Genomic DNA, 26,666 nt, shown 5'->3' with positions numbered 1-26,666 from the left:
TACAGTGGCTAAAGCCGCCGAGCTAGCCGAGGAGTTTGTGACGCGTCGGGCTCGCGGAGCTAAGGACGGTCAAAAGGGTGAATTTGGCTCCAAGTCTGAGAGGCCGAAGTTCACACCCATGAGAGCAAGGGGGGACACGCGTAGTGCGGATGCGAGTGAAAGCAGTCCGACCGAACGTAAGGAGACGGCGGCAGCCGAAGCCGAACGCAGAAAGCGGTTCGAGGCGAGGCAAGCGCGCGTGTGTTATACGTGCCAGAAGCCGGGTCACTTTTCGGCGCAGTGTCCAGAAACAAAAAGAGAAGTCGTGTGTTTGTCATTATGTAGCACTGACGAGAACATGAAGCTTCTCGAGCCTTACATGCGAGACTTCCTCGTGAACGGGAAAGAGTGCCGAGTGCTTCGTGATACCGCAGCTACAATGGATGTAGTTCACCGCTCTTACGTAGAACCCGATATGTTCACGGGGAGCGCGCATGGATCAAGCAAGCCGTGGAAGCTCATAGCGTGTGTCTGCCCGTAGCAAAAGTGCTTATTGAAGGACCTTTCGGAGCACTTGAGACGGAGGCCGTAGTGTCATCTAGGCTGCCCCCCCAGTACCCGTACCTATTTTCGAACCGGTCCGATCACCTCCTGCGCGAGAAGGGTCTTTTGTTTGGTGAGGCTAGCGTTCAGGCCTTAACCAGATCGAGAGTTCGGGAGCTCGCTGCAAAGGCGGTAGTTGCGGGGCCGACGTTGTCGAACAATGAGAAAGGGTCGGAGGCGCAGCAAGCTGATATTCAGAGCACGTCCGAACTGAATAAAATTGAGCCTGTAGCGCTTAAGGCACCAGGTACTGGAGAGGAAACGCCCGACACGGGAAAGTTAGAAGAGCTATCTGCAGATTTGCTCATCGCGCCTACGTCCGATGGACTTAATAGGTTGCTAAAAGTCAGCCGGTCGGCTTTGATAGCCGAGCAAAAAAAGGATGGCAGCCTAGAAAACATGCGCTGCAATGTCAAGGAAGGTATCGCCAAGAAAAATGTTCGTTTTGTGGAAAGAGGTGGTGTCTTGTACCGGAAGTATCTAGACCGCAGGGGAGTCGAGTTCGATCAGCTGATCGTGCCTCAGTGCTACCGTCAGGATCTGTTGCGCTTGTCGCATGGCGGTTCGTGGTCCGGTCACCTAGGAGTTAAGAAGACTAAGGACCGTCTCTTGCAAGAGTACTATTGGCCAGGGTGTTTTCGTGACGTAGAACACTTTGTGAGGACATGTGACACCTGTCAGCGGGTTGGCAAACCAGGGGACAAATCGAGGGCGCCGTTGAAGTTGGTACCTATCATTACGGAGCCTTTTAGACGGCTCGTTATTGATACAGTGGGACCTCTGCCGGTAACAGCCACGGGGTACAGACACATTTTGACTGTGATCTGCCCAGCGACAAAGTTCCCTGAAGCAGTGCCGCTTAAAGAACTCAGCTCAGTTGAGATAGTCAATGCACTATTGTCCATATTTGCGCGAGTTGGTTTTCCTGCGGAAATCCAGTCAGATCAGGGCACAGTGTTTACCAGCGCTTTGACGACAGCCTTTCTCGAAAGGTGTGGGGTAAAGCTGTTACACAGCTCAGTGTACCACCCACAGTCGAATTCCGTTGAGAAGCTCCACTCCGTCATGAAGCGCGTGTTGAGAGCATTGTGTTTTGAGCAACAAAGTGATTGGGAGCTGTGTCTGCCTGGGGTGATGTTTGCATTAAGGACCGCGCCGCATGCGGCTACGGGGTTTTCGCCAGCTGAGCTGGTGTACGGTCGCTCGCTGCGGTCTCCGCTTCGCATGCTTCGAGACTCGTGGGAAGGCAGGGGCGACGACCCAGTCGTGGTCGAGTACGTGCTTAGTCTCCTCGAACGCTTAAGAAGGGCACAGGAGTTGTCAGGTGAAGCAATGGCAAAGGCCCAGCAGAGGGCCAAGGTTTATTATGATCGGACAGCCAGGGCCCGTCGTTTTGAGGTGGGCGATGAGGTAATGGTATTGCGCACATCGCTAAAAAACAAACTCGACATGCAGTGGGAGGGCCCAGCACGGATTGTTCAAAAACTGTCGGATGTTAACTACGTGGTGAGTCTGCCAGGAAAGCGGAAAGCACAGCAAGTTTACCACTGTAATCTGCTCAAACCCTATAGACAACGGGAAGCAGTGGTGTGTATGATGGTAAACGTTCCCGAAGAGCTTCCGGTCGAGCTTCCGGGACTAGGCTCAGTGACGAACAGGGAAGACACTGATCAGGTCATTAGTGACTTACTCAGTAAAGCACCGCTGTCGCCTGAGCAGAAAACCGAACTACACCAACTCTTACAAGAGTTTCAAGGTCAGTTCTCTGAGAGGCCTGGTAGGACTTCTGTCCTTACTCATGATATAGAACTTACCTCCCCAGAGCCAGTACGATCCAAGGCGTACCGGGTGTCACCCCGCCAGCGCGATATTATGGAGGCTGAGGTAAAGAAAATGCTACAGCTCGGTGTTATTGAGGCGGGTGAGAGTGATTATACCTCCCCTTTGATTTTAGTTGAGGTACCGGGCAAGGAACCTCGTCCTTGCGTCGACTACCGCAGGCTTAATTCCATCACTAAGGATCAAATTTATCCGATCCCTAACATCGAGGAGCGCCTTGAGAAAGTTAGTAGCGCTCAGTTTATTTCCACCCTAGATCTTGTCAGGGGTTATTGGCAGGTTCCACTTACAGAAGAGGCTAGTAGGTATGCGGCGTTCATTTCACCAATGGGAACATTCCGTCCTAAAATTTTGAGTTTTGGTTTGAAGAACGCGCCATACTGCTTTTCAAGCCTCATGGACAAAGTGTTGCGAGGACAGGAAGAATTCGCTTTACCGTATTTAGACGACGTAGCGATATTCTCCGCATCCTGGTCTGAGCATATGGCACACTTACGGGCAGTGCTAACCCGCCTGCGCGAAGCGGGCTTGACAGTCAAGGCTCCCAAGTGCCAATTAGCACAGGCCGAGGTTGTCTACCTCGGTCACGTGATTGGACAGGGTCGTCGCCGCCCCTCTGAAATAAAGGTGGCCGCTGTGCGAGACTTCCCGCAACCGCGCACGAAGACCGATATTCGGTCGTTCTTAGGTGTCGCCGGCTACTATCAGAGGTACATCCCCAGGTACTCCGATATCGCGGCTCCCCTGACGGATGCTCTAAGAAAAACAGAGCCCCAAACAGTCGTCTGGAGCGAGACAAAGGAAAGAGCTTTTAGCGCCCTAAAGAGCGCCCTAACAAGCCAGCCTGTGCTACGATCGCCAGACTACACAAAAGGGTTCGTTGTTCAGCGCGATGCTAGTGAGCGAGGCATGGGCGTTGTACTGTGCCAAAGGGACAATGGAGAAGTGGAACACCCCGTCCTGTATGCTAGTCGTAAGCTGACCTGTCGTGAGCAGGCGTACAGCGCCACCGAGAAAGAGTGTGCGTGTCTCGTGTGGGCCGTTCAGAAATTGTCATGCTACCTAGCCGGCTCGAGGTTTATCATTGAGACGGATCACTGCCCTCTCCAATGGCTGCAGACCATATCTCCCAAAAATGGCCGCCTCCTGCGCTGGAGCCTCGCTTTGCAACAATATTCCTTTGAGGTGCGTTACAAAAAGGGGAGTCTCAACGGTAACGCCGATGGCTTAAGTCGAAGCCCCTAACGTAGGAATCCGCCTCAAAGTTGTTGGTTACTGATGTTTTCTTCCTGAGGCAGGATTTTTAACATATTGCTTTTGTTTAGTGTTTCAAAGTGATTATGTGCTTTCTAGTGCAATTTTCCAATTTGTGGACGCGTTCTGAGTGCTGCTTGACTACTGTAAGGAACTAGGCAGTAGTATAAAAGGGGAAAGAGCCTGGCAGAGCTTAGTGAGGGTTGTCTCGTGCTTGCTGACTGAGCGGTTGCGTTTCGGCGTAGTTCTAACGCTTGCTGGGAACGAGCACAAAAATGGCAACTCTCCCGAAGTGACTTTGCAGTGTCCTATGTGATCCTGAACCGAGAACGAGGCCTTCTCTGTGCGCTGCGCTCAAGCAACGTCGAGGGACGATCGGTTTCGATTACGAGCATCATCGAGCGACATCCCTCTGGACAGCGGATGCAGTCCCCTGACCATCGGGATCTCCTTCTCCCGGCGGGGCGGTCTGTTACGTCTCGCCTACAACGCGCGGTATAGCCGGCGCGGATGCAACGGACGCCGCGGCTTCGTTCATCGCGGCCGCAACGCCTCCCGCCAAGCGTGTCCAGGCAGGTTTCAGTGCCACGTGTCGTCGTGCGTGCGTGTGTGTGTGTGTGCATGTTTTGCCCACGCTTGTCAAAGCGCGGCAGCCGGGGAGAGGAGCTCCCCAACTGGGAGGCGAGGAGGTCTGACCGGCGCCGGCCTGGCGGACGCGCCCGTCACGTCTGGACATGTCGAAGCGACGCCGTATCGGATGACTCTTCCCAACTCGTTCCCTCTTGCCCTCGACTCCGATGGTATAAAACGCCGCTGCCCCGGACGCCGAGAGAGACTTCGATTCCTTCCTTCGAGTAACGTGGTCGCCCTGACCGGCTGCTCTTTTGAGATGCCAGAATAAACAAGTTGTTCTGTTGCCAGTCGACTCATCCTTTGCCGGGACCTTCGGATGTTTCCAGCTTTGCCCCAGGCCGCCAGGCCAACGCTACCCTTGGGGCTTGCAACCCAAATGCAACAGCCGTAACATTCAAGCAGTTTCTGAATAAATATATCATCGGCACGGGACAAGTCATCTTCACGATATACATCTACCCAATTAATTGAAGACATCAAGTGACAAAATCTGGAGATGTTCTTTTCATCATAAATTCTCCGCGCATGTACCGGAGCATTCGATTTCGCCTTCTCAGGAAAAAGTGAGAAGAAAGGCAAGTGATCACAAACCCCAGAAGAAAAAAAACACCTGATATGCAGCTGTTTGGTGGGAAATTAGTAAAACACAAATCAATTAATGTCTTAGTGTGTAATGATATACGAGTAGGCAATTCAATAACATTGTCACAACCATGCAACAACATAATTTCATTTAAACTGATCTTCAAAGGTTTGTCCTCCAAAAAGTTAATATTGAAGTCACCTAACACAATGACACGCAGCTTGATTATGTTTGCAAATTTCAGAAACGAATCAATGAACTGAAAAAAGTTGACTGAATTACCTTGAGGGGGGCGATACACAACAATTATAGTGACTCTTGGAGAAGCAATACAGACAGTTTCAAAGTCAGTACAAACTAGTGAATAATTTGACAATATATCAAAGGACAAACGATAACACCACCACCACGTTTTCCGTCTCGGAATACTGATATAGGTTTGTAACCAGCAAACTCTGTAGCATCTGCACATGAGCTAAACCAAGTTTTAGTGAAAGCAATAAAGTCAAAATTAAAGTTAAGTTTAAGTAATTCAGGTTCTACTTCCTCCGATTTATTTTTTAGGCTCTGACAGTTCAAGCGGTAAAGAGACAGTGTTTTGCGAGGATTATAAGCACCATTTTTTAGAATGTCAGTGAATGTCTCGGAAGTAAAATACGCCATTGTTGAGCAGCTGTACTGCGCAGCCTCGCAGCTACAGCACTTAATCTTATCAATGTCTTCGTCGCAAGCGATTCTTATTGCTCGGGCCCCTGGTTGCTTTCGAACATGAATCTTAATTCCCTTCCTTAGAGTATGCAGCACAAGTCACTGGCCTTATCAGAAGATTGTCCCTCAAAAACAGGGAATCAAAGAAAAGAGCTTACTAAGGCTAGTACAGGCATACATAGAGTGTATCTTGAAACCGCGCAAAAAAAGACAAGGAACGAGGAACAAACCAACAGGACAGAGCGCGCTCTGTCCTGTTGGTTTCTTCCTCGTCCCTTGTCTCTTTTTGCGCGGTTTCAAGATGCACTCTACTAATAGTCACCAACTAGCCCGTCTCTCTCTATCAGGCATACATAATCAGCAGAGTTTGCTATGCAACACCCTACCTGAACTTAACAGCAAGAGAAAGAGAACAAATCGATTCCGTAATAAGAAAAAGCGTAAAAAGCGCGCTCAGCCTCCCAAATTCAGTACATCTACAGCCAGATTAATGGGAATTGGAGTACACAACACGTGGGAGGAAGTGGCGGAAGCCACGCGAGTCGCACAAGTAGAAAGACTCAGCCAGTCCGAAACAGGGCGACAAATCCTCGAATGGGTCGGGCTCCAGCACGACAGAGGGCCAAATCCCAAAACCAGCCTAAGCCAAGGTTGCAGAGCGAACTTGCGCATCTCGCCATGCCAAGAAATATGAGTCCCACCCACAACGAAGAAAGAAGAAAAGACAGGGCCAAGGCCATCGAAAGAGAGATGAATGGACTAGAGCCAAACACTGTAGCATACACAGACGCAGCCACTGGCAAGTCAGGACCTGCAGTCGCGGCAATGGCAAACGGCAGTGGCACCCCCTTGATCACGGCATCGGTAAAGACAAGGGATGCAGACGTCGCTGAGGAAGTGGCGATCGCACTGGCCTGCGTCGGCACGAAGGCAAATATAATAATCAGTAATCGCAAAACGGCTATATGGAACCTAGCGAAAGAAAGAGCGAAGAAAATCCTCGAATCAAGAGAGATCACACGTAAGATCACAATCAAATGGGCCCCAGGCCACGAATCGGTGTCTGGAAACGAAGCCGCTCACCCGCTCGCATACTACAGCACGAACGCAGAAAAGCTCGACAACCCAGAACACGAGGTGACGCTAAACACATACATCGACATATGCGAATACAGCAGGAAAATATTCCCAACACCACACAAACAACAAAACAACGGAGAGGCCATAAGCCTTCGAAGGCTGCAGGCTGGAAAGTACCCCAACCCCGTATAACTACACCACCTCAAGATCGGTGACAGAGACTGCGATAAATGTAAACATTGTGGACAGAGAGGTACACTAGACCACATCATATGGGAATGCCCCTTTTCACCTGGGGCTATGGCCAACATCCTAGACGAAGAAGCTTGGGAGTCCCTGCTTCAAAGCGCAAACCCTGAAGACCAAAAAGAACCCATCCGCCTAGCGGCTGAGGCCGCGAATAATCAATGTATTCTCGCACGCTTTTAGTTGCGGAGTCCCGGCCCCCTGCTCGGGCCTGCGTACCTGAGTAGGAGAGCCTCGTATATTGGTGGAAACAAAGTTTTCAATCAATCAATCAATCAATCAATCAATCAATCAATCAATCAATCAATGGTTGCATTCTGTTCTCTGGTAGCGCAAACTACAAGATTCAACCCTTAAAGGGGCCCCGAAACACATTTTCAGTGCATTGTTTTGCCTGTTCGTTGCATAGAATGAGTTATAATGATTCATTTAGCATCTGTCGTACCGCATATACTGCGGTTTTTAATATTTTAATTAGCTCGCAAAAACAAATTATTGGCGCTGACGGTGTCAGCATACAGTGGTGGATTTTAGCAGCGGATATGTCATCACTTAGTGGGAGCGTGATGATTGGACAAAGAGTAAATATACTGCAAATTGTGTTAATAACTAGAGATACGTTTCGTCAAGTTTTTGTTTTATATTACATTAACAAACCAACTTGTTTGCCCTTGAGAAAAGCACTGTAAAGCAAGGAAAACAAAAATACACCACCAGAGGCTCTGGCTACATTTTGCATCGAAGGACTTTGCGCCTCCCTGTAAACATCGATCCTACGACCATGGCTGTGCCAGTCAGCTTCGAGCTACTTAACGGAAATCGTTTATTAGGGACGGGAGACAAGATACAAAGCAGTTAAGAAAAGATTTCCGATGGCCTAGCTCTGTTAGGCCAGGATATACGCAGCGAAAGCAGTGACAATTCTCCATCAGAAGAGTGCATTCACTAGACGCGCCTTTATTCATGGCTGAAATTTGAGCCGCCGTAGCGGAGTGGTAGCGTATCCGCCTCAAACGCCAAAGGACGTGGCTCGATCCCATGCCTCGGAACAGGCTTTTTTTTTCATTCAGTGAGTGTGCGGGGGGTTTAAGTGGCTCCCACAGATGCCGTCACCGAATACGTTGGTTAGCGGTTAAGCGCAGGCTCTGCTAAGGCACGTTTATTCTCCGGCGTAATGCGCACGCGCGCTGCGCGGCGACGTCACGTCGGCCAAAGCGAGACTCTCTATACTCCAACTGCGCTTGACCGCCGACGCGTTCGGCGGCTTTGGCGCACTCTGACCGTACGGGCGGAGACTTGGAGCACGTCAATATTTCGCGCCGAGTGCGCCAGCCGCTGCCGGCCCAGCCAGACAGGTTCGGCTCCGAGGCGAGGCGCGCGTTGTGACCTCATGTGAGGGCTGCGAAGTAAGGATGCGGTGCGGCTCGCCCATGCCTTCGTAACTATAGTCGAGTACTGTACTGGACTCCTTACATCCGCTTACGGAAACATGACGAAGATTGCTTGGAGATTGCACTCCTCAAAATTTTCAAGACAGCCCTCGAACTTCCGATCTCCACTTCCAACGCGCGACTGCTCGCGTTGGGGATGGTGAACATCTATCGCGAACTTCGCGAGGCGCATCTCGTTAACCAATACACGCGTCTCGCTCAGACCGTGTCCGATCGCCGCCTCTTGGACCGGTTACATATCAAACATGACCACCATACGATGGAACGGGTTCGAGGGCCCGAACTGTGGAGACGCCCCCTCTATGCTCGACCCCTTCCGACTAAGATGAACAAGGAGGACCATAATGGCCGGCGCCAGGCGCGTGCGGATGCCCTGCACCGCTACTATGGCTCAAAGAAACACGTCTTCCACGTAGACATTGCAGACCCCTACCACTACAGGGGGAAATGGTACACGGCAGTAGTCATACACGAGGGAAACAAGTGGAAGGCCTCTCGTTCAGAGCGCCCAGCTCAACTTATGCGGAGCAGGTAGCGATCGCCCTCGCAGCCTCTCATCCCGACTCTAAATTCATCCTCACAGACTTTCGCGGAGCCTGTCGTAACTGAGTTCGGTTGGATCACTCCACTTGCTCACCAAATTCTTCACCAGAGTACTCGTGACTGCGATCCAATTAACTCATCGCTCAATCATATGGGTACCCGGCCGCCAAGGCATGCCAGGTAACGAAGCCGCCCATGAGGCAGCCCGCGCAATCACTCACCGGGCACCAGGCGTTTCTTGGGAGGACCTTAACCCGGATCAAATCCCCCTTCTTTCTTTTAAAGATATCACAGAGCACTATCGTGCCGCACACCGGTGCTACCCGGTTCCTATGAAGGGACTGGGTAAAACCGGCGAACGAACTCTCCTTAGGCTCTTTACAAACACCCTGCTGTGCCCGGCGGTTCTCAAGCACTTTGACTCTTGACGGTCGCTGCTCATTCTGTGGGGAGGTAGCCGACACCTTTCACAGGTTTTGGGCATGCAGGCAAAATCCTCCCCCCATCACCCCTTCCCCTACTCAAAAGGACTTGGAGGCGGCTCTGCTCGGCTGCCAGGAACTATCGGCCCAACAGGGCCTGGTTCGGTGGACATGTGCAGCGGTAAGGATCAACGGGGTCCCGGAATGAGGGACTCCGCCTTCTATTGTAAGGGACGAGACCCACTAGGGGCTCTCCCCGAGCACCTCTCTGTACATATAAATTAATAAATGCTTTTCACCACCACCACCGCTCTCCTCCAACTCGTTTGTTTGCGGCTCCATTCAATAGCTTCGGCAGTTGGGCGAAGGTGCTCTCTTCAAGCTCTCGGATAATTTAATCCATTCACAGTACACATCTGAAGGTACATGCAAGTGGGCGAGAGAAACCGATCCAGTGGACCCCGTTCATCCGGAAACACGCGGAACCCGTGGAAGCGTCGTGCATCGGTTTTACGTTCAACCCGCCAACTTTAAACGCGAACGCCCTTGACCACCCATCTGTTCTTGTGGCAAAAAAAAAAAAACCTGGCCCTTGCAACCGTGAGAATCCTCCTCGGCGCCGCATGCTGCACCATGCAACAGCGCCTTTCACGGAATCAGAATCCATTGGTCCCAAAGCCCCGGCCAGCCTCCGATGGGCGCAACGCGCCGACCTTGTCCTGGCACCTCGCGACTCCCCGCACTGGGATTATGATATTTAGTTTGCAACGACTGCTCACTGAGGAAGGGGGAAACGACCCGCCGGTGCCTAACCTAACCGTGCTCCCTCAAAAGCATCGCACGCTCTGCGGGGCTGAGATCGCTGAAATGCAGGCCAGAGTTTTTGCGAGAACTACGTCGTCGGGTTCGGGAACGGGACCCATCGTAACGCTGGCAAGACGCCGGTGCAAACGTAAACGAAGCAACGGTAGCGACCCCCGATAGATGCCTTCAACGTGCGGCTGCAGTAGCTTTCATTTCGGCTGCTGCTAGACCGCACCGCTAGCGACCAGAAATCACGGAGTCTGCGTTGACATCACGTTTCACGTCACTCCGTCCTGTGACGTCATAAGAGTGGCCGAGTTTGAATCGGAAGCGGGAAAAACTTTTTCAAATTGGAATCCAAATTTCCTTGAAATAAATGCATCTTTCGATCCCGGACAAGCGGCAAAAGTCATGAAATGCCGAACTATCAAATTTTGCTAACAAAAAAAAAATTGATAGAGTTCTCCTCAATGTCCCTTTAAGCCCCAACTCGATGGGCACATCCTAGGCGTACGAGCGGAGTGCCTACGCGCACGAGCGTACGCTGAAGCCTGTCTGCGCATGCGCGAGGCGCGACGCACGAGCATGCGTGAGCGGGGCGCAGATATCTGTACGTCTGATATTTGCGCGTGCGCTCGGGCGCTTGCGCGCGCGTCAGATCGGGGTCCGGTTGGACCGCGGGGCTCTCGGGGACTTTTTTTTTCTTGGCTTGGAACTCTTTCAGGTTCCCCGCACTTTTCTTCGCGGTTTAACCTGTCCTTTCAGCGCCTCCCCAAACCCCTTTTGTTCACGCCTTGAAATTCTTTCTATCGGCTCGAGAGGGGGAATGCACAAGGAGCATGGAGGGGTATGCCCCTTTTCGACGCCCGTCGCTGCGCGGCGCAGGGCGCGCACGCGCTCCGCATATACGCGAGGAAGTGTCCATGGAGTTGCCGCTTTTCTTAACGCGTGGCCGAGCGTTAAGAGGTGCACTCTTGACGTTCAGCGCAAAACAACAAACGCGCACAAGCACAACACACCACGATAGAGGCACACGAAAGTAAACAAACACCGACGTCGACTCAACAAAGCCTCTTGTAGCGACGGCTGCCTATCACTGTGGCTAGACCAAAAGGAAAGATGCGTAAAAATTTGAGCCAGGCTAGCCAGGCTAGCCGTCTACTGAATGATTATGACAGCTCCAGTATAAGTTTAACTGCTTTCTATAGTATACAAAACAAGTTATCAGTACATCCACTGATGCGACAAACATTAATATATCTTTAGCCTCGTTACCATACCTCTTACTTCGGTGGGTAAGGGCGCTTTCCGTAAGGCTGCCGAAAAGTAGATTTCTGAAACACAGCTTGGCCTTTCCTTTACCTTTCACTTTCAGTGACATTTCTGAAAGTCGCCCTTCTCGTTAAAGTAAGGTAAAGGTAAGGCCAGTTTGAGGATACGGGGGGTTAGACTCGAATGAGCGTGGCTGTTCGGCGACCTCGATCGCCCGGCCAATAAACGGCTCTATTGTCCTTCATCTTGCTACGTTTGTCGGTGACATTTGGTGAAACCGTGCTGGGTACCATCCAACGTACGCTGACCACGACGATTTCCTTGACTCTGCTCCCCGACGAGCGGACGCCACACCCGTTCACAAAGCGAGCCGTCACATGCGAGGCCTGCAACCGGAGTTTGAGCCACTGACAACGTATGCGCGGGCCATGACGTCCACCACGGGCAGCCATACAGGTACGCACTCCGGCAATGTCCCGCCGTTCGTCCTTCTCGCATCTAGGACACCGCCTTCCTTCCACGGCGACAGGTTCAAGGATGTCGAAGATTGGTTTGCAGTTTTGACCATGTGGCCGCATTCAACCAATGGGACGACGAGCGGAAGTTGATGAACGCGTACTTCGCGCTGCAAGATTCGGCGAAGACATGGTTTGAGAACCATGAGGTGTCCGCTTCCAACAGGGAAGCTTTCAGCCGTGGGTTGCTCGCCACATTCGGCTCGAGCGAGGAAAAGGAACGCACTGAAATTGCCCTTCGCCCCATGTTACAGTATTCCAACGAGAGCGAGGCCATTTTTATAGAGGACATGACACGACTCTTGAAACGGGCCGACCCTGCCATGCCAGGCAAAGAAGGCACGGCACGAGCTCATGCGTGGGATGAATTAAGGAGCAGCTGCTCTCTGGCCTCATTCGCGACCCTCCAAGAAATGTCGCCGCCTTCGCCAAAGAAGCCACGAGCATGGAACGTTCATTGCAGGAACTGAGTGTACAATACGGCCGTCAGGCAAATGTAGCGGCCAGTCACTACTGCGCGTCCGTGCCAGCCCCAGGGGACGCGGCGCTGCGAGAGTTTGTGCGGAGCGTTGTCCGCGAAGAACTGCGAAACCTCCCCTTGGATGCTCCGGCTGTCGGCAAGCATTGCTTCTGCGGGGGACGTAGTCCGTGACGAAATCCGGCGAGCGGTGTAGCCACCACCAGCACCACTACCGGAGCTGTACGTCACGCCTTATAGCGATGCCCTACGCCTACCTGCCCCCGCGCCGCAAGGGTTCCGTCCGTCGCCGGACCACCTCACCGTGGCCTGCACCCCGCCGAGCGGCAGCAGGACCTGCGCCCTGCTGTCAGCAAGACGCACGTGTGGTGCACGTCCAACAAACGACCGCCCGTCTACCACTACGGGGGGCTCGGCCATATTCTTCAGAATTGTCCGTACCGGAGGATGAGTTTAAGAGGATTCCCATCGGACACGCCTAGACCCCGCTTTGGTGAAAGAGCGGTGCTGCCCCTGTCCTTGCAGCAACGCCAATCCCGATCACGATCCCCGAGGAGCTTTGCTTCGCCCAGTCGGTCCTCACCGGAGAAAACTGAAGACGGAGTCCTCCTGTGGTAGGACCACTACTGCAGAGCCAACAGCCTCCACCCGACGATTTGACGCGACGGCCTGAGCGGCGACGACCCGATCTAGCGACCTCACCGACGTGCTGCGAACGACTGGTCTCTGCTAATATTTTAGTAACCGCAGACAGTTGTGACGTGACGGCACTCGTCGATACCGGCGCTGAATTTTCTTTGATGAGCAGCCAGCTAGTCACGACTCTCCGTAAGGTTCTGACGCCTTGGTTTGGACCAACGTTTTTAGATTTGGACAGTTGGAAAACTTTCCCCCGGGAATCGGCCCCACTTTCGTTGCCGCTTTCATCTCAGAGACGCGAGCGCTTCTCTAGGGTTTTGACAGTACCACGTTAGTTTTCTTGGTTTTATCTTCGTCTGCGCTACGCCCATTGGCTGCGCTTTGTCACGTGGAGAGTTTACTGCATAACTGGTCTACGCTAGCTCGCGCCTCGCATCGTCTGGGCCGGGCACTGCCGCTTCAATCCGCGCTCGTCCACGTATTACAAAGTTTCGCGTGCGCTCCACACTTGCGGTACGAGAGGCCAGGATGCTCGGGGTTGAGCTTTGTCTGAAGATCTCGGCCGAAACTTAAAGCCCTTCTTTCCGCGGTCCCACGCGGCAAAATCGAAGAAACACGACGTGACGCTTACCGCCTCGTAGTTTGGGTTCCTCGCGTGTGTAATATGCGGTTGTGCAAAGCAGACTGTAAACTTTCCTCTATACATTAGATCACTAAAAATTGAGTGTCGGTAAATTAAATCTGGCCAAAGCTTACAAAGACACTAAATGCTTTTTCTTTTTTTTTGCGGCATAGGCACTTTAATTATTTTCTTCAGCCACTTTGCTTTAATGCGTCGAGATGAAAATATAATCGTCATAGTGGTTGGGGCATTTTATAAAAGTGATTGATACTCGGAGCACGGTAGCTTTACTTCTTGAATGGGTATCTTATACGCATGCGATAAGCCGTTTTCCAACGCGTCTTCAACGTGCCCAGCTACGGTTTTGGTTTTAAATGCTGCCAAACCGTCTTGTTTCATTATTACAAAAGAGACGAAGGCACAACTTATGTTTGTATTCGTTATCAATACGTTTCTGTACGCACGCGAGTCACCGTTGCTGACGCTCTTCAAGCTGGAAGTAGCAGACGATGCGCCATCCCAAAGCGACCGCAGCGCCACAGTCTAGGCGGCAATCGTTCAGGGTCCGCTCTTTCCAACTGCCTTATCTAAAAACGTTGCGCAACGTCTTTAGATAACGTTGGATAAAACGAACAAAATTAATGTGGAACTGTCAAAACCCTAGAGATGGCGCTCGCGTCTTTTTGGGATGAAAGCCTTATTCATACAGCGATTAGGAGCATGTAGAAGGGTAGAGGTAATATAAACGCTCTTCCTTGAATAAATCCCGTTGACAGTGCAGCGCTCGTCCTGTTCTCTTACTCGTCCGTGTTGCCATTTTGCGCTCTCGCCTTTCACGAATACGAACCAACAAGCCCAGCTGCAAGTACTTCTTAATAAACATATCCTTTTTATGTAACACAGCTTGCTTCAATTTTATCAAATTGAAGGGCATCTGCTCAGTCGCTAAGTTCAGATGCCATGCATGGAGCTGTAAGCTGTTCTGAGAGCCATACCTTATGGCAATGTTTTTTTTCCGTGTGTTTGTGGAGGGAGGGTGAGCGTTTGTTTGGAAGAAAAAAATTACAAATAGTAGTCAGATTCCTGGAAAACATTCGGCGCTAGGTGATATACCACACGGTTCAATTTTTGCCCGAAAATAATTTTCAAGTCCGCGTCATGAAACGAGCTATTAACACAAAGATATATGTGAACGCACAGCGGGATATCAATGCCCCGCAGAAAAAAAAATGTGCGGACTTTCAGGCAATATTAGGCGATAGTAAAAGACACTGAATAGCCAACATATACTCATAATCCGGAAACCGCTAACTTTCAGTTTTTAAACCTATTAACCGCGGACTGTGTACCGGAAATGACATCATACATCTATGCCAGCATTAAATCATGGGGCCAAAATCTTCAAAGGACGATTTCACGTAGCGCTGCAGTTACACAAGAACGAACGAGCGCGCAGCACCGTCCCTTCATGAAGAACGCGGACTCCGGCGCCCGTCGTAGTGTGATGACTTCACGGAGGAGCAGAGGCAACAACTTGGGGGAATCATATAAGCCCCTTCTGGGTATACATCACAATCTCCAAAAAGGAGAAAGACCAATATTGTATAACGTGCGGGGAGAGGGGCACTCTCGACCATGTCATATGGGAATGTGCTGGAAGCCCGGGCGCCGAGCAAAAGATAGAAGATAGAGAGGCCTGGGAGACCTTGCTGCGGAGCGAGGACCCCGCTAAGCAGCGACAAGCCATCCGCCTGGCGGCTGAGGCCGTGAAGCGACAATGTGTCTTCACCAGACCTTAGTTTGCGAGGCTCCTAAGTAGGGCTCCCTTAGGCCTGCGTGCCGGGGGGTCCAAAAAGGAGTTTTATTTCGGTGGAAATAAACGTTTTGATGATGATGATGATGCAACAACTTGCGCAGATTACAAGCAGGAAACTACATAAATCCGGTATGGGCATCACACGTCCTGAAAGACGAAGACATAGACGATAAATGTAAGGAATGCGGGGAGAGGGGCACAATCGACCACATAATCTGGCAATGCGCACACTCCCCAGGGGTCAATGAAGGAATAAATAATAGAGAAGCCTGGGAGACCCTTCTGCAAAGCGCGGACCCGCCATGCAGAGGAAAGCCATCCATCTGGCGGTAGAGGCCGCGAGGAGCCAGCAACTCTTTGCCTGCATCTAGTCGCGGAGGCCCCGGCCCCGGCCCCTAGGCCTGTGCGCCAGGGGTAGGGAGTAGGGGGTCTCCATTTCTGATGGAAATAAAAGTTTTTGGAATGGAATGGAATGGAATGGAGAGGCATTGCCTAGTCTACAGGGTGCTGCCTCTGTGCACCGATGCCGCCAGGAGGAATGTGGCGCTCTAGTAGCGGCGCGGTAAGCTCAGGCGCTCAGCCGCGTCCCGTAGCAGTTCAATTCCCGTCAGTTCAGTTCGTTTCGTCCCTGTATTGGACAGTATGCAGCAGCGTTTTCTATTCCGAGGGCGAGATGCCTTCAACAGCAAAAAAGAAGACGGAGCGTTGGTGCTTTGCGCCTGGGTGTGACACGGGATACAGAAAAACGTTAAAAAAATCGCTCTCTGTTCCGAGACCCTGCCTGCAAGGAAATATTTGCCAAGTGGTCTCGGGTGATCCCAAGTGCCGACAAGGCCTTCAGTATCAATTTACAATCTTGTCAACGTCCTTGAAAACGAACTCACACATGCGTTCAGCCGAACGCGCTTGCATGCCGAACCTGCGGCAGATATATTCTACAGTCATGTGGTGATATGTGCCAAAAATTAGTTGTTTTGAGCATTCGATGTGTTGCGCTGACAGCATTTTAGCTTTTATTACCTCATAAAGTTTTTTTTTTCCTTAAGGTTATAAATCAGGAGGATAGTGAGAAGAAACGAATAAACGGAAAACACTGAAACCTTGTGTGTTGCAGCTCAAATTCTGAAAACTTTTTCGCCTCGCTTGTAAATAAACGGTTTGACGGCCAGATGTGCTGCATCACTTTCTATAGAATCGTCGGACGTTGCCTACATGAGCGTCAAGATGGCTTACATGCTACAGCTTCGCAAGCGGCAACAAAAACCGGTTTGTGCGTTTGGGCGCCTTCAGCCTACCCGCCGCGGTGGCTACTTGTGGTTAGAGCGCTCGGCTACTGATCCGGAGTAGCCGGGTTCGAACCCGACCGTGGCGGCCGCGTTTCGATGGATGCGGAACACTAAGGCGCCCGTTAAAAATACCCAGGTGGTCAAAATTGTTCCGGAGCCCTCCACAACGGCACCTCTTTCTTCCTTTCTTCTCTTAGTCCCACCTTTATCCCTTCCCTCACGGCGTGGTGCAGGTGTCCGCCGATATGTGAGACAGATACTGCGATATTTCCTTTCCCCAGAAACCAGTTCTAAATTTAATTTTCGCCTTCAGCCAACGCGACTGCAATTTCGAGGTCCTACGGCACGCATTACAACATGCTCTTCTCGCCTTAGTGGCTGCGTTTCGATGGCGGCGCAACGCAGAGAGTCAGTGCACGTTAGAGAAACCCAGGTGGTTTAAATCATTGCGAAACCTTCCACTGCGGCATTAACAGCGTTCCTCACATCCTAGGCAGCGTCTCGAAATGTGCACGCACAAAACGTACTTCAGTCCAGCCATCCATTCCAAGCTCGGCTTGTGACGCAGCATATTTCACAGGAATAGTGATGCGAATTGACGAAAAGGTATTTTATGATAAAAATCAATTCTTTTTCACTCGCAACAAACGCGCCACAAGCAAAGCGGGCTGATTTTCGCTTCAGTGGTTAAAATTTAGCCTACGCGATGCGTTCATTTTGGCTGCGCGCCTTACCGCGCCTCTGCCATAAGCGCCGCCACACGGCATCGGCGCGCTGCGGGGGCATGCTTCCCTGGCCGCTTTTCACAACTCCCCATTCAAGCCACCTTACCGTCGTATAGGCGAGAGGGCTAAAGCCCTCCCCGTATTGGTTGGACAATCAAGTTATGCCATCTGTGCAATGCTCTTTCACGAGAGGTGAAGAAAGTGCCTTCGCGATGAGTTAGAAACTGTACCAAAATAGCAATCTTATTCGATGCACAGCATAAAAGTAAAACACTTCTTTTAAGTTTACCTGATCACGTAATAAATGTCCTCAGTGCAGCAAGAGGTTAAATATCTATCTGTCCTGAAGTCGATACTTGTTACGCTTCAACGATTTTACTAGGTCCGCGATTCAGTAAGATGATCAGTGTATCGGCGGTGCACGAATTGGCATCGTCATCAAGAGCTCGCGAAGAAAATTTAGAAGATCCGGGCGAGATCGAAAGCAGAGCCCGTACATCGTATTTATCAAGAAAAAGGACAGCCTTCCTGCAAACGGAAGCTTGGGATGTGGACTGTGCAGCTCGAGGGCGGGCCGCGGCGCGTGAACCACGCCGCCAGGGTCATCGGCGGAAAAATGTACTCTTTCGGCGGCTACTGCACGGGCGATGACTACGACTCCCCAAGCCCATCGATGTACACGTCCTCAACACGGTGACCCTACGGTGGACGCTGCTGCCGCTGACCCAGCCGCAAACCGACGACGTGCCCTTCCAGAAGTACGGCCACACGGTAGTTGCTTACGGTTACAGCGCCTACCTCTGGGGCGGTCGGGACAACCTTGGGGCCTGCAACGTCGTCTACCGCTTTGACACCAAATCCGCGTGGTGGAGCAGCCCGAGAGTGCACGGACTCTTTCCGGGCGCACACTGCGGTCACTCGGCGTGCGTCTTGGGGCAGCGGAAGTACGTCTTCGGCGGCTTCGAGGAGGACAGGTTCTCGCAGACCGTGCACTCTCTTGACCTGGAGACCATGCAGTGGCAGCAAGTCTCCACCACGGGCCAACCTCCGCAGTGGCGCTTCTTTCACTCGGCGTCAGCCATTGGGGACCGGATGTACGTGTGGGGTGGCCAGGGTGATAATGAAGGGCCTTACGGCACGCAAGGCAACGTCTTTAACAACCGCATCGCATTCCTGGACAAAGCCACATCTTGCTGGGAGCATCCGTTGGCCGACGGCACGCACCCTGTGGGTCGCCGAAGTCATTCAGCCTTCGAGTACAAAGGACAACAGTACATCTTCGGAGGTTACAACGAGCTTCTCGCGCGCATTTTTAGAGAAGTCCATATATATGATCCCATGACCTCGTGCTGGAGCCAGGTGAAGATCCAGAAGGAAGGCCCTTGCTCCAGGGGGCGCCAGTTTTGCTGCATTGTAGGGGACCGGTTGTTTGTCTTTGGCGGCAGAAGCCCGGAACAAGTTCAGAGCAATGGGCAGCATGTCGATGAGCCACCTACTGCCGAGGAGGCGTTTATCGATCACTCCTCCCTGCATTTTCTCCACTTTGCACCAACGTTGAAGACCCTCTGCCTTGTGGCCATCGTTGATGCCCGCCTGGACCTCAACAGCTTACCGTAAGATATCAGATCAGCGCCATGACGATCAACATCTCACGCCCATCGCTCACGACGGGATGAAGCAACCCTCCACGAAAATAGTGAAAAGCGTGCCTTCTATGTAATTGCTGGCTGACGGGGCTTTGTGCACGTATTTACCCGCATACTACCCTTCCAGAAAGCGCATAACATGTCTCTCTGCGCAAAGTTCTCGTGGGTGAGCAACCTATGACGAATGGCTCGCACTGTTCACAAATCTCTATTTAAAATTGATTAGTTCCAGCCTTTGCCTCAGCGGGTACAGGCCTAAAATAAAGGATTTCAGTCGGACAATGTCTGCTTAGTTCTCAATAAAAAGCAAAACAAGATAAATATGAGCCGATATCGAAAACGAAAATTTCACAAGACGATCACCCTAAGCGTGCTTTTTATTAAAGACTGCGGCAGCTGTGCCTGACATGGTTCCGAGAGATGCTGCTAATAATAAGACCCGCCGCGGTGGCTCAGTGGTTAGGGCGCTCGACTACTGATCCGGAGTTCCCGGGTTCGCACCCGACCGCGGCGGCTGCGTTTTTATGGAGGAAAAACGCTAAGGCGCCCGTGTGCTGTGCGATGTCAGTGCACGTTAAAGATCCCCAGGTGGTCGAAATTATTCCGGAGCCCTCCACTACGGCGCCTATTACTTCCTTTCTTCTTTCACTCCCTCCTTTATCCCTTTCCTTACGGCGCGGTTCAGGTGTCCAACGATATATGAGACAGATACTGCGCCATTTCCTTTCCCAAAAAAAATCAATTATTATTGCTAATAATAAGAATAATAATAATTTGTTTTAGAGAAAAGGGAATGACGCAGTATATCGTTGGACACCTGAACCGCGCGGTAAGGTAAGGGATAAAGGAGGTAGTGAAAGAAGAAAGGAAGAAGAGGTGCCGTAGTGGAGGGCTCCGGAATACCTCGACCACCGGGGGATCTTTGACGTGCTCTGTCGTCACAAGCACACGGGCGCCTTAGCGTTTTGCCTCCGTAAAAACGCAGCCGCCGCGGTTGGGTTCGAACCCGGGAACTCCGGATCAGTATCCGAGCGCCCTAACCACTGAGCCACCGCGGCGGCTGATAGTGCCCAGAGATGCTTTTGGAAGAGGCCGTTTAGAGATGTGCGTTTAAGAAAGGGTTTCTGTGGAATATTACAGGGATGATGCTGAGACGTGGTTGTGAGAAATTCTCCAATTAAGGGGATGTTTTGAGGAATGGCTGATGCTCTCTTTCGAAATATTCGTCTGCGTTGTTTGCCGCCAGGTCAGCTGTCGCCCATTCTGTGCCGCGCGTATTTCTCGTTGTTGGCGATTCTCGGATGGCTTGCAATCCTTCCGTGGCTTCGGGAATACTTAGCAGCTAGAGTTAGCGTGTAGGTACTCAGAGTTGCGCGTAGGCCGTCTGAGCAGCCGCAGAAAGCACCCAAGATATGCGGCAACGCCGCACTTCCCGTTTGCAGGAGATGTGTTACGGCGCAACTCGAACGGGGAATTGACCGAGCCATTGCCTTCGGCAATCCTATTCCGTTAGACTACTTATCCGGAGTTGCCGGGTGCGAACCCGACCACGGCGGCTGCGTTTCGATGGCTGCCGCTGCTGTTGCTGATAGGAAGAAAGAAAAAGAAGGTGCATGGGCCTGCCTACTGGCTCAAGCCGAACCATGCTCGCTGCCCCGTGCTGAAAGTAGGAGGGTTAAGGGATAGGAGAGCAAAGATAGAAAGAAAAGGCGCACGCTAATATGCCCTAGGCCTATCCCGGAAGTAGCGCAATACCGGGCCGACCCGTGCCAGAGTGCTTCATGCCAAGCACGGCGAAACGCAAAGGCGCACGTGTGATGTGCGACGTTAGTACACGTTAATGATGAAAAGTGAAAATTGGTTTTTGGGGAAAGGAACCCGACCGCGGCGGCTGCATTTTTATGGAGGAAAAACGCTAAGGCGCCCGTGTGCTGTGCGATGTCAGTGCACGTTAAAGATCACCAGGTGGTCGAAATTATTCCGGAACCCTCCTCTACGGCACCACTTCCTTTCTTATTTCACTTCCTCCTTTATCCCTTCCCTTACGGCGCGGTTCCGGTGTCCAACGATACACGAGACAGATACTGCGCCATTTCCTTTCCTCAAAAAGCCAATTATTATTATTATGATTAATATTATTATTAATATTAATAATAATAATATTATTATTAATATCATTGGGGAAATGAAATGGAACAGTATCTGTCTCGCATATCGGCAGACACCTGAACCGTGCCGTAAGGGAAGAGATAAAGGAGGAACTAAAAGAAGAAAGAAAGAAATAGGTGCCGTAGTGGAGGGCTCCGGAATAATTTCGATCGCCTGGGGATCTTTAATGTGCACACACATCACACGGTACACGGGCACGTTAGCGTTTCGGCTCCATAGAAACGCAGTCATCCCTATCGGGTCGGAAACCGGGTACTCCGGGAGGAAGAATTAAAAGGAAAATGCCCTTGCCGGCCTACTGCCTCAAGTTGAGCCACAATCGCTGCCGCGTGCAGACAGTAGGAGTGTTAGGAGGAGGACGTAAACTTTATTAAAGAAGAGGTCTTAAGCGCAGGTTGGGGTGACGTTCCCCCTCCCCGCGGTGGGCTCCTCTTCTAGGCCGGACGCCAGGTGGCCGACCGACAATGTCGTTTGGCGACCTCTTCGGCCCGCTCCCTTACTCGGAGTTGAACCTCCGGGTCCGAGCTGAGCAGCGCGGCCTCCCACTGCGGTTGGGTAGACAGCTGCAGACTGTTCAACGGCTTGTCGTGATTGCATGGGCATAGGATGTGTGGTTTGTCTGCCTTATGGTGTCACACAGAGAGAACAGACGGGGCTAAACTGCTCTGGGAACCATATGGAGTACACGTACGGATTAAAGAAAGTGTCTGTTTGGAGCTGCCGCCAACTTACTTGTGCTTTACTTAGAGATCCATGTGGTTCTTGGAAGATTTGTCTCTTTCTTGAAGAGGGTAGTAATTTCATTGCAGGTCATCACTCGCTACTTGGCCGACCTGAGCTCGGGGTAGCGCACCTCCCAGTTAACTACGAATCCTCGGGCAAATTGTGCGCCGCCTCGTTTCCAGGATGGCCCGAATGGGCGGGGACCAAGATCAATGTGATCTGGCGGGTATTGGAGACTTTTTGTATTATTTGATGGCTGAGGAGTGTGCCCTTCCTTTGGCAACATTTCAAATTGCAGTTTTAGAGTCGCTGATGATGCATTTGGCAGTGGTGGAGGTAATGGCTAAAGCTATGGCAGCTTCTTCAACCTCCTCCGGAAATTTTGTTTTATCGATTGTCTGGGTGTAGAAGTCGTTCGGTTATAACCGGACCTACACCCAGGCCTGCGACGGGGGTACGCAGAGCACCTGGGCCTATACAGGGGCATGAGATATAGGTACCCACCGCTACACAGGGCGCTAACAGAGGAGGAGGCGACCGGGTGGCGCAGGCTGCAGACGGGTGTTTTTCCCAATCTACACCTACTGAACAAGATGTTTCCAACACAGTGCAGAGCCACATGCCCTTGGTGCGGGGCGGTGCCGACACTCTACCACATCACGTGTGAGTGTGAGCGAAACATAACATTCCACCAACACGAACACCAGAGTGCGGAGCAATGGGAGAGACGGCTCGTGAGCAGCGAGCTCACAGTCCAAAGGACCCTGGTGCAGCACGCTTGTGAGGCAGCGCGGCTCAGCGGAGCCCTGGAATAGGGGCCCGACCTTGCAAGGACCGCCTGAGATGAGGACGACGCGGGTCCTGCAGCCGCGAATTTTTTGAAAGATCCAATAAAGTTTGCTTACCTTACCTTTATCGATTGTCGCCGATGCGAGGGGAGAACCTCGATGATCGACAACTTCCAGGGAAAAGGCGTGTCTGTCCGCATGTTCTGCCGCGTCCACATGCGCCGTGTCTTTCTGAACTGAGAATCTTCGTGAAGTTTTTCTGCCCTAGCCTTTCTTCTGTTCGTATCGTAGTGTGGATGCATGTTTTGGGGCAGAGGATGGACTATTAAGTGTTCGTGCACGTGTCTTGGAATTGGCAAGGTGTGTGCACAGATTCCTTCATATTGTATTGTTGCCTTCTTTTGGAGAAACCTCCAGTTTCAGTGCCTGATAGTGTTTCGTATTGTGCGATGAAATGTGTTTCCATCATTTCCGCTAAGGTGTTAAGAATTCCTAACTATAGTAGTTTTTCATTTTGGGTATGACGGGGGAGGTTGAGCGTAATTTTGTAGAATTGCCTAATTAGATCATCCAGGTCATTTCTTTCTCTGACTGTGAGGGTGACGTATGGTGTAGAGTAGATGACTATGCTAAGAACGAAGCCTTGGATTAGTTTCCTGGTCTCGGCTTCTTTAAGTCCTACTTGCCTATTCGCGATGCGTCTGATGAGGAGAGAGATTTGTTTGACTGTGATTATCAGTTTCTTAATTAGTGTGTCATTTTTTTGGTTTGACTGTACCAGCATTCCCAATACTCTGAGTGTTTCCACTTCTGGGATGGCTGCCCCTTCCACGCAGATCTTGATCACAGGCGCTTTATTCTTTTTTGAGGCTTCGGGAGTAGGACGAGGACTTCAGATTTTTAGGGGCACGATTTGGGGGGGGGGATACGAAAGTCCCTCGGCTTGTGCCTCCTCTACTACTACATCTGCCGCTTTTTGTAGCGTATCTTGTATCGTGCCGATACTCCCCTTGGTGGCCCAGAGGGTGATATCGTCAGCTCACAAACTGTGTTATAGGTCTGGGATTTTGGCGAGTTCGTGTGCCTTTTTGATGAGGGTTATATTGAATAAAAAGGGGGACAGGACAGATCCTTGCGGCGTGCCTCTGTCTCCTAAACTGAAGGTGTCGGAGTTGATTGTGCCGATTTGAATTTTAGCCATTCTATCAGAGAGAAAGTCCTTGATGTAGTTAAACGTTCTTTTGCCGACATTCAATGGTGAAAGCGAATCTAGGATTGCTTTGTGTTTCACGCTACCAAATGCTTTGGTTAAATCTAGAGCTAGAATTGCCGTTGTGCTGCTTTCTTGCTCCTGAGATAGGACTTCGTTTGCTAGTCTGAGCATCGTATCTTGTGCTGATAAATGTGATGTAAAGCCGACCACTGTGTTTGGATATAAATTTTCTCTGTGCATGTGGGACTGCAGTCTGTCTAGTATGACGTGCTTTATCAGTTTTCCTATGCAAGAAGTAAGGGAAATAGGTCTGAGGTTTTCGAGCGCGAGCTTCTTGCCCTGTTTTGGGATGAATTTAACGATGGTATGTTTCCAAGACGCTGGGAGTTTTTCCTCCCTCCAACCCTCGTTCGCAAAGTCCATGAGGGCTGTGCTAGAAGCGTCATCTGGGTTTCTGAGTGCCTTATTGTTAATGCCATCATCTCCTGGAGCGGATGTCGTGCATATCTTGAGGAGGGCTACTCTGATTTCCGCCATTGTTATGTCAGCATCCAGGATGGGTTAGTTTGTCCATTATAATCGGGAAGGGACTTCGTGTCTCGTGTTGCGCAGAAGTACTTCTGCTGTAGCGTGTTTATAATATCTTGATCCCTGCCTGGGTCTATGTTTAAAATTTTGGTGATTCCCTTTTGAGTCGTAGCTTTGTCCGATTCCGGATCAAGGAGATGCCGCAGAATATTCCACGTCTCTCTCGTGCCTAGGTTGTCATTTACATTTTCGCAGATATGGTTTCACCGCTGTCTCGCGAGTTCTGCGGAGTGGTGGTGAATTTCTTCCGTGAGTGTGACTATCCTGTTTCTGGGCTTTTTGTTGTATTTTTGCTTAAGCCATCTTTCTTCTAGGCTTGGTCTTGCCTCCCACATGTGTGTAAGTCGGCTGTCAATCGTATTTACGCCTAGGTCATGTACTAATTCTTTAGTGGCCTTTCCCACATCCGATATGAGGGTTTGTGTCCACTGTTCTAGGCCACTAATCGGTTCCTTATTTTGGTCGCGGATCGTCCTATGTTTGTCCCAGTCGGTGATTCTGTTTTTTGGGGTGGCTTAAGTTCGAGATTGCCAATGGCGATTTTAGACGTTATAATGCAATGATCACTTCCCAGGTTTTGTCTGGTGTTGCTTCAGCATAAGTCTGGGAGATTTCTGCCTATCGCGAGGTCTGGGCACGTGTCCCTGTTCACGCTGTTTCCTATCCTGGTAGGTTGAATTGGGTTAGCCCTCTTTGCTGGATAATAACCATTAGGGCCGTGCCTTTCCTGGATGTTGTTGCTTGCCCCCATTGCACGTGTTGAGCGTTAACAGTCGCCCACAATTAGGTTTGGGTTTTGGCCTGCGATTTTTAGGGCTTTGAGTATAGCAGCTTTCGCTGGTCCAGCCTGTGCCCTGGGGTGGCTCTATGCGTTCAGTATGAATAGAGAAGAGGAGTTTCTTTTGCTAGGTAGAATTTCGATTAATATACAATCGAGCTCTAAGTTTTCAATCTCGTGATTAACCACGGTAAGGTTTCTATGTACCATCGTAGTAGTTAAATGTTGTTCTGCGATGTGACCTGGCAGAACTGCCCGGTACCCTGGCATTCTTATTCGAGACATTCTGTGTTCTTGGATCGCTATTACGTCAGGTTTCTCGGATTGCGATTGAAGGTGTAACTGCAGATCTGCTTTTTTGTTGCGCGTAGACCTGCAGTTCCACTCAGTAGGAGTGTTAAAAGAGATATGATAGGAAAGATTGAAAGACGCGCGTCGCAACAACCGCGTTATTTGTAGGAACATCGGCTTAGCAAGATACACAGGGTGGCAAGCAGCCCTCGCATCAGTGGTGTGAGCTCCTAGATCCCACCACCGTAGGGCAAGGAAGCCACCTGCCAAAGCATGCAGCGCAGATCTGCCGCTACCACCACGTAGCTTAAAGCGGGACTGAGGTGTCCACTGTCCCACGGGGCCAGTTTTGGCTTTTCCTTTGCTTTCGAATCTCCCGCTCTTCATAGGTTTCCGCGCAGCTTGACGCGCCACGCGCTAAGGTCGCTAAAGTTCAATGCGACGGTGTCGGCGGAACTCGCGGAACATGCAGTAAAGCTTTCGCTTTAAAAAATGCTCCGGAGTTGACTTCTGTCGTATCCATGTAAATGATGCCGGAGGTAAGGGGTCCGATCACCAGTGCTGCCGGGTACCCACCGGTGATACAACGGGTACAAGCTTTCCCCTGCATGGTGCTCACCTCCTTTGGGGTGAAATGCTTGAAAATGCGTCTTTGACCTCACCTTGTGGAATGAAAATCACCTTGTGCCATGGCGCTCTTTGGCCAAAGCTGTCCTTGCGCCATAAAAAATTAATCGCCATCTATGTAAATGTGGATATATTGCGGGAAGGTTGTATAAACTTTTATTGATACAAGATTGACAGGGCGGGGCGTAATGGCACACTACGAGGACATCCGAGGACATCATTGCGCGAAGCTTCTAGTCGCGCACCTCCCTGCTTAGAAGTGTCGACACGCCGCGCTTTTTCGAGCGCGTTCATCTTTGGACAATGGAAAACTGCTTCTCCAAGGGCAGGCGTAACGCACGTTAA

At 51.1% G+C, this 26,666-nt stretch overlaps 1 protein-coding gene and 1 pseudogene across 1 annotated transcript in view; one reads left to right on the top strand and one right to left on the bottom strand.

Annotated features, from left to right (window-relative positions):
• Eogt (EGF-domain O-GlcNAc transferase) overlaps window positions 1-26,666 on the bottom strand; it is a 160,429-nt gene that overhangs the window by 83,957 nt on the left and 49,806 nt on the right. The window lies entirely within an intron of this gene.
• Window positions 18,046-19,174, top strand: LOC144108011 (kelch domain-containing protein 3 pseudogene; annotated as a pseudogene).

Source organism: Amblyomma americanum, chromosome 10 (genome assembly GCF_052857255.1).
Source record: "Amblyomma americanum isolate KBUSLIRL-KWMA chromosome 10, ASM5285725v1, whole genome shotgun sequence".
Classification (NCBI taxonomy): Eukaryota; Metazoa; Arthropoda; class Arachnida; order Ixodida; family Ixodidae; genus Amblyomma; species Amblyomma americanum.
This window is presented reverse-complemented; position numbering and strand designations above follow the sequence as displayed.